We start from the raw sequence: 8,607 nt of genomic DNA on the forward strand, positions 1-8,607 counted from the left end.
TATACAAATAGCTCTTAAAACTCAAGTATAAGAAAATAGATCAATTAAAAAGTTGAGAAAGGGATCTGAACAGATATCTCACCATAGAAGTTATAGAAATGGCAAGTAGGCACAAATAAAAGAGCTCAGCATCGTTATTTAATGGGGAATTGCACATTAAACAAGATATCACTAAACAAGAAGTAGAATGACTGAAATCCAGAAAACTGGCAATACCAAATATCAGCTAGGGTACAGAACAATAGCAACTAATCTATTGCAGGTAGGAACCCAAAATGGTACAACCCCTTTGAAAGCAGCTCTTAAAAATCTAAGCAGAGTCTAATCATATGATCCAGAAATTTCACCCTAGTGTTTACCCAACTGATTTGAAAAGTTATGCACACAGAAAAAAACTATGTGTAAATATCTATAAAGCTTTATTCATAGTAACCCAAAGCTGGAAGCAATGAAGATGGCCTTCAATGGGTGAATGGAAAAACAGATACATTAATACCATGGAATGTTACTACACACACCCAATAATGGAATATTATTCACTGATAAAAATAAATGAGCAATCAAGCCATGAAAAGGCAGAATAACTTTAAATGTATGTAAGTAAGTAAAAAAATTCAGTTTAAAAAAAAATAAAGCAATTCAGGCAAGAGTCCTAAAATACACTGGACATTTGTAGAGACACACAGCTTGATGTGTGGAGTAGATCAAAGTGAGATGATTTCTATTTCACATTCTTATCCATCAGAGATCATGTTTCAGGGGAGATAAGAATAACCAGTTGGACAAGATGACTTACTTACGTAGTGATTGTCAGCAGGTCTCTCCTCAGCTTTCTCTTGCTTATACAATGAGCCCACAGCTGGAATGGTGGCAGAGATGAAAGCTGTGGATTCACAGCATGGACTTCCTTTCACCTGGGTTAATCTACCTATTACTGCAAATGGAGTTTTGATGCATCAGAAAGAGAATGTCGGGATGCTGACCTTTAAGTGTGTTATAGAATTAAAAATAACTTCCATTATATAATAATATAATCAATAGTAGAATACCTGGATCTCAAAACCAAGGAATGGAAGTTGGGATGACTCTGCTAACTCATTATTCTCATTGACTCACGGGAGTATTTGTGCTTTCTTCCTAAGAACTTTAGGCTGTATGGGTCCAGAGGTCTGGGTTCCTAGAAGAAGGATACCTTAATCTCAGAAACCAGAAAGAGTTGAATTAGATATACAGCTACTTGCCACCAGCTCATCTTTGACTCCTTATAACATTGGGCAAACAGGCAAAGAATGGAGTTACTTTACTAATAGAGGTAGTTTACCTTTGTCCTCATTATGAAGTACAGTCACAGCTACATAATATGAGTAAGGAGGAATCAGTCTTTGAGAAGATCACTCATGTAATCCATCGGGAAGTCACTTGGTGTTCCATGTCTAATTTCCACTGTGAAGAGATCATTATATCAACCACATTCTGGTAAGAGCATGTTAACAGAGGCTCAAATCCCTTATGGATGAAAGTCTGAGGCACCTACCGGTTCAAGACATCTGGTCTGGCAGAGATGCTAGATGAGAGTACAGGGCATCTAGAGTGGGAGGTAGAGAAGAGACATAATATGAATCATGGCCTATCCATTGTCCCACCAAGTTTCTTCCCCCTAATTATTATTAAGAATCAGAATTTTGGAGAAGCTGTGACATGATGGCATGTACTCAATGTAAGTAGCAAATGGGTCGAAGCATGAAAGGAGGGAGCAGTAGGAGAAAGGGTCAGTATCTGTCATATTCCACTCAGATTCCTTGGGTCCCTCCAGAGATTCTGTGTGCCTGTTCTCCAGGTTCTGTGTACTTCACTATTAAAAGTTCATACCTACAAGCTTCTTTAGAGGGTTATTGTTAGGTTATTGAATCTGCTTCATTTGATGCCCCAAGAGCCAGAAGTGCCTGGCAGTTAATTTCCCCTCCAGGCAATCTGTTAATGACACTGGTATATGAGGATGAGAGCCCAGCTCCTGTGCCTCTAGATGGGAAACTTATTTTCTGAGGCTTCCCTGGGCTTCTTATTCCTTCCTTTCCTGCTTTTCCCACTCCCTACCAACCACAAAGCTTCTTTGTAGGAGCACTTTCTTAATAAGTCACTTGCATAAGAATCTACTTCTGAGAAATCTGACCTAAGATTATGAGAACTTTTCATAACATATATTGGGACTGCTGAATATACATTTGAGGGATAATACATTATATCCACACTTCTCACCATATACAAGAATAAATTTCAAGTAGATTAAAGAGCTAACAATAACATTAAAAACTTTAGGAAAATATATTCTATGATCTTGAGATAGCAGGCTTTTCTGAACATGGTATGAAATCAATATAAAAATAGTAAATATAATGATGAACTAATGTAAGATTTTCTGATGAACAGAAGATGCTCTATGCTAAAAAGATGAAAGACAGACTGAAAAAATATTTACAACATATATAACACAGTTATATAAATTATATATAAAGGGCTCTACAGATAAAAAAGCCAAACCAATTAACCCAAAGAGAAAATGAGAAAAAGAATATGTAAAGGAAATTCACAGATGGAATGTACTTAGCCACACTAGTAAAAAAAAAAAAAATGCAAATTAAAATTAAATATAATCCTTGGAATAAATTGGAATAGGATATTGGAAAAAAAAAACTTATGATTGGCAAGCATATGTGAAAATGAGAACTTATATCCACCTCTGGATAGACAGAATTTTGTCAGTATCTACTGATATTTTATTTTATTATGATTTTTTCTACTGATATTTTAAATGTGTAAACCTATACTTCAAGAACACCTTTTGTAAGAATTTATCCTATAGAAGTACTTGCAGGATTGAAAAGGTAGATAAATGCACATGCTTTGTAAAATCAATTGGAAATGAATTAAATGCAGTATTGAACAACTAATCAGATAATTTGAAGTTTCATTAACTGAGGAAACACTGGAAAATTGTAGCAATCCAAAAAATGATGTGATTTACATGTGCTGGTGTTGAAAGGACTTTGATGCATGGGTAAAAATTTTGGAAAAATGTATAGTATTTGGCTACATTTGTATAAAACCACTATCAACAACAAATCTCTTTGTGTGTGTGCTTACATATACACAAGTTTACCGACTTCTGTCTTAAGTTGATGGATGTCTTGTATCCTTGATCACTGATCTGTGTTCCACAACTCATCTATAATCACTATATATGTTTGTGATATTTAATGTCCATTGCATCATAACTGTAGGAGTTAAGAGCATGGGTTTTGCAGTCAGCTGTATCAGAATGACGGCTCCACCATCTGAGAGTATTGACCTTGGGCAAGTTCCTCAAATCCCTAAGCTTCAATTACCTCATTTGCTAAAAGTGGATAAGAGTAATATCTCTACTTCTTTAGTGAGGTGAAATAAATAAGAAATACGATAAGAGCTGCCTGCAAATTGCCCACCAAGTCAGTAGTTATTTATCATCCCCACAGGGATGCATTCCTCCAGATTCAGTGGCTAAGGGAGAGGAATTTTGAATGAAGTCTTATGGTTCTCAAACATTTTTGAGGGAAAACAAAAATTGAAGGCTTCTACTTCTAAAATATCTTCTCTAGATAGCATACCAAACTTCAGAGTAGTTTAATTCAAAAGTCCTGAAAATGTCAAAAGTCCTGAACATGTCCTGGCCCTCCATTACTACCATTTTAGTCTCCCATCTTTCTTTAGCAGATCTCTTTAATCTTGTTATAGAAGCACGAATTTTGGGTTCTTTTTTTTTCTGAAGAATAAATTTGCAGCTCAATACCATATGAAAAGAAATAAGTAAATGTTGAAACGAAGGACAATAAAATAGAGTAATAAACTAAAAGCACAAAGTAAAACATCACCAGCAGAAAAACTAAACAGAATATCCAGGGAAGTTAATGGTTTTGAATCACATAGATTGTGTTAAACCTCCACATGACAATAGTTGAGGATTTAAGGTTAATTACTGAAATTGCTTTGCCACTGTCTCCTTTCACAAAGTTATGGCATATATTATTTTCAGCAACCATGTAATCTGGTTAAATACTTTAGAAAGTAAAATAAAGAAGAATGGCATTGATTTGAGAAACACCTGTGTGCTTTTGGTCTCGAGCTTACTCCTCTCCTCACTTTCTTCCTCTCTCAACAAGGGTGATAATGCCTTCATTTTTAGGACTTTTATGAAGAGTAGAGATAAAATAAATAGTAACTACCAAAGTGCCTGGAACATAGTAAGTACTCAACAAAGCGTAGCTAATGATCCGGAAATTGTGTCAATACTTTGACTCAGAGCGTTTCCCTCAATAAAATTCCAGAATAAAGGTTTGTGCCACTCTAGAGGTCACCTAAGAAATGTGATATTATATTCGGAGGTATAGGTCAGACTCTTCAGAAATCTTTTTTTAAGTATCTCAGGTAAGGCTCAAAAATTTCTTTTTCTTTCTTTCTTTTTTTTTTTTTTTTTTTTTTTTAGATTGTATTTATCTATTTGAGAGAGAGGTAGAGAGAGCAGAGAGGAAGAGGTGGAAGCCGACTCCCTATTGAGCAGAGAACCTGAGGCGGGGCTGAATCTCAGGACCCCAAGGGGAGATCATGACCTGAGTCAAAGGCAGACTCTTTTTTTTTTTTTTAAGATTTTATTTATTTATTCCTGAGACACACACACACAGAGGCAGAGACACAGGCAGAGGGAGAAGCAGGCTCCATGCAGGGAGCCTCATGGGGACTCGATCCGAGGACCCCGGGATTACATTCTGAGCCAAAGGCAGACGCTCAACCACTCAGCCATCCAGGCACTGCAGAAATGTCTTGCCTAAAGAGAATCTCAGTGAACCTTGGAATCTACCTCCATTTCACTTCCATCAGGGATCTAGTCTTACTAATTTCCCCCAGGGCCACCCTTTCTTCTATTTCATGCCTTCTCATCTCTTGGATAAACATCATCAGGTTTTTGCCTTCTGTGATATGTTGTTTCCCTATCTGCCATGAGAGCAGCCTATTGTCTAAAGATTTCCTTTATTCAAGTGTTTCCATGTTTCTCCAGAAGGTATCGACATGTGTTTGCAAACAAATTTTATTCAGTGCCTTGTTATAGCTGCTAGCTTTCTTTCCTCTGTCTCCTGAAGCCCTAATTGGCTTGGTACTCACTTGTCTCTCTGATATCACAATATCACTTCTTTTTGTGACAATTCCTGAAGGCCATTGGATGTCTGTGCCAGCCAGCACTGTTGCCAATTCCAATTCATGGCTTTACCATCCTGTATTTATGCAATACTTTCTTGAAACCAAACACATGCATTTATTTCTCTTAACCTCCACCTTTTAAAATTTGATCATTTTTCCTAACCTTTAAAGAAATTTCTGGATCATTATTTATCATCTCATTGTTTTCAGTATCTTTCCATAATTGTAGCACCTGAAAGAATTTATCAAGTATCTGTTATCTGTCCTTTCAAGACAATGGTCAATATTTTGTATGGTTTCTCCTCTGGTCCTCTGTGTCTTACATTTTCCTTGACAGGTTAAGATCCAGCTTCTGTATTCCTGTTATATTTCAAACACAGGCTTACCACTTATCAACTAGATCCTAAATCTTCCATGATGAAGAATGTGTAGAAGTGATTTTATAGAGTGATGTTAGGCAGATAGATCGGTATCCTTGGTTGAAGGTGCTTGGTAAGTTAAACAAGTTGGTTGGTTGGACCTCATGACCCTTTTTTCTTTTTTTTGGATTTTGTTTATTTATTCACAAGAGACAGAGAGAGAGGCAGAGGCACAGGCAGAGGGAGAAGCAGGCCCCACACAGGGAGCCCGACATGGGACCTGATCCCAGGACTCCAGAATCATGCCCTGGGCCGAAGGCGGTGCTAAACTGCTGAGCCACCTGGGCTGCCCCAAGCTGACGACCTTTAAGAGTATAAGACCTAGTCAAACAAGACAAGTGGTAATGTGACATTATTTTCAGTTAGGGTCATCACTAACTATGGAATGCTCTAGTTAATTAATCAGTAAATGCCAATTTATATTTTAAATGCAAAAAAACACATGCTGTAGGGGCACCTAGGTGCCCCAGTAGGTTAAACATCTGCTTTTGGCTCAGGTCCTGATACCAGGGTTCTTGGGATCGAGTTCTACATCAGGCTCCCTGCTCACTAGGGAGTCTGCTTCTCCCTCACAATCTGCTGCTCCTCCCTGCTTCTCTCTCTGTCTCTCTCAAATAAATAAATAAAATCTTTAAAAAAGAAAAGAAAAACCACAGGCAGTCATTTAAACATAATTATTTTGTTACACTTTATGTGTGCTTTGTCTTTAATTGGTAACTCTTATCCAAAAGAAGAAAAAAACAAGTGCATTAATTCCCTATTATTGTAAACAATTATGAGGAATATAATTAACAAGGAGGAAAGGAGAAATCTTATCAAACCAAGTAGAAAAGTTTAAACCTCAGGAGGATTAAGACAGACTCTGAAGCTGGAAATATGTCTTAATCAAGGCCTCTATAGAAGTTTCTCTGAAAAAAGTAATTAAGCAAAGTCCCACAAATTGATAATAAAGATCTTTCTGTGCAAAAGATGTATGTCTAGGAGGCTAAAACTGTTTTGATTTTTCCTCCACTGCCTTTTTTTCCCGTGAATGTCACAACCTTTTAGATACACGTTATCCCAAGTATGAAATTATTTTCCAAGCTGGTGTATTGAAATCTCTTGAAAATCTAAGACCTCCTAGATCTGCTAAAATACATTTACTAATACTCAACACTATTTGCTTAAAATTTAAAAAGCCATTTTTTTTTGTTCCAAGAATGTTGTGGCATTTCCCAATATTTAGTGTTGTTATTTTCAGTCAAAGATTTGTTATCAACTGGAAGTTAACATTTTGGAAGACAGTAAAAAGTTTCAGAACAGTGCAAATACATTTGAGAGGGAATTCTAGGGTTAATACTGGAATGTGGTGAAGAATTTCTCATACTTGCACTCAGATACAACACAATTGCTTTTCCTACCATTAACATGTTGGTTTCTCTCTTTTGACTCTTACTTGGTGACTTGCACTGCCCTGTAATTTCACTTCTGATTTTATGTTATGGGAAATGCTAACAGTCAGATAAAACTTGCATTAGGCTGTGGCTAAGATGCCAGTTTTATATTGTGTTGAGCAAGCCCTCTGAGAACAGGGATTAACCTGTAACACAAGAGAGCACAAAGTGTGAGACCCAGCGAGAAATAAAGTGCCTGAGAAGAATAAAATGGGAAGTCCAGAGGCTATAATGATTAAGTTGCACAACCCAACCTTCTTCCTGAAGGAAGATTTCTCTGGGAACTTGTAATTGGAAATAGTTGTATTTCCTAAAACAAAAATATTTACTTCATGAAGAAAATAACTGAGAAGTATGAAGTCAAAGAGCATCTACAATGCAATTTCTACCTGATTAATGACACTGAACAACCGAAGCTTTGATTTTGTTACCCAGGCAAGAAGGGAAGCTGTGAAATGCCCATATCATCCCAGTCAGCAGCATCTCGAAGAGAATAATCATTGTCCAAGGCATTTGGAATTTTCATTGCTCATCTTCATGTGTCTATATCTAGAAGTTCAGGCACAATTCCATTACCCTATCTACATTTATAAATTGTACCTAACAGAGTCTGTAAACCATGAAATTTCTAAATTTCATTTCTAAACAATATAATTATGCCTTTTGCAGTAAGACACAGCCTTATGAAGTATCTGCCAATTAAGAGACTCTGAATGTTGTCTTTCCGAACAAGTATCCTCCTGATGGCTTAAGCAGAAATAGTCATAAATCATATATAATTGGGAAAGTACACTAGGCCATATTCAGCATTTGAAAAGAATAATATAAAATATGGCACAATTTTCTCTTTTTTCCTCACTGAAAAGATACACAAAGGTTTACTACTCATTATGAAGTTTTTTAGATATATTTTGTAGTTCTTTAGATATATTAATTAGTCTTTTTTTCTTCCAAGAGAAGAAAGGAATCTAATGTCATTTGATGTTGTAATAATATAACAGTAAAAGGAAAAATAAAAACAATAGTGAGTTTAGAGATTTATCCTATGTTCTAGAATCTAATACTCACCATCACTATTGATGATAAATCCAATCTTCACCGCAACACTGGAAACATGGTTATAGCACTCCTATGTCTCATTTTCATGAAAGAGAATTCTGGCCATGGAGGCAGTTGGCCAGATTCTACCAAAAAAATGGAGAGGTTGTTCCAATTCTATTTATTGGATTTCCTACTCTCCCTGTTACCTTGTTCATGTGTTCAAACTTGATTCAGAAAAGATCTTGAAACCAATACTCACCAAAGTGGGAATGACCAATGAGAGGAAAGTAAAACCACTGCCTATCTTTGTGCAGAAATGCTTACTTTGCTTTGTTTTCAAATGTTTCCTGGAGAAGAAGGATAGAGAAAGGAGCTTAGAGGGTTTACAGGAAAGTAGTTTCTTGAGAAAACAGAAAGCAGCAAGTGTTGGAGTGGATATGGAGACATTGGGACACTTGCACATTACTTTGTGGGAAAGTAAAATGGTG

The 8,607-nt window shown here is 36.4% G+C and overlaps 1 pseudogene; it reads right to left on the minus strand.

Moving 5' to 3' along the window:
- The window catches only part of LOC144296607 (host cell factor 1 pseudogene), a 69,632-nt pseudogene extending 62,028 nt beyond the window's left edge, over window positions 1-7,604 (minus strand).
- Between the last annotated feature and the right edge of the window lie 1,003 nt (window positions 7,605-8,607).

This window comes from Canis aureus, chromosome 24 (assembly GCF_053574225.1).
Source record: "Canis aureus isolate CA01 chromosome 24, VMU_Caureus_v.1.0, whole genome shotgun sequence".
Taxonomy (NCBI): domain Eukaryota; kingdom Metazoa; phylum Chordata; class Mammalia; order Carnivora; family Canidae; genus Canis; species Canis aureus.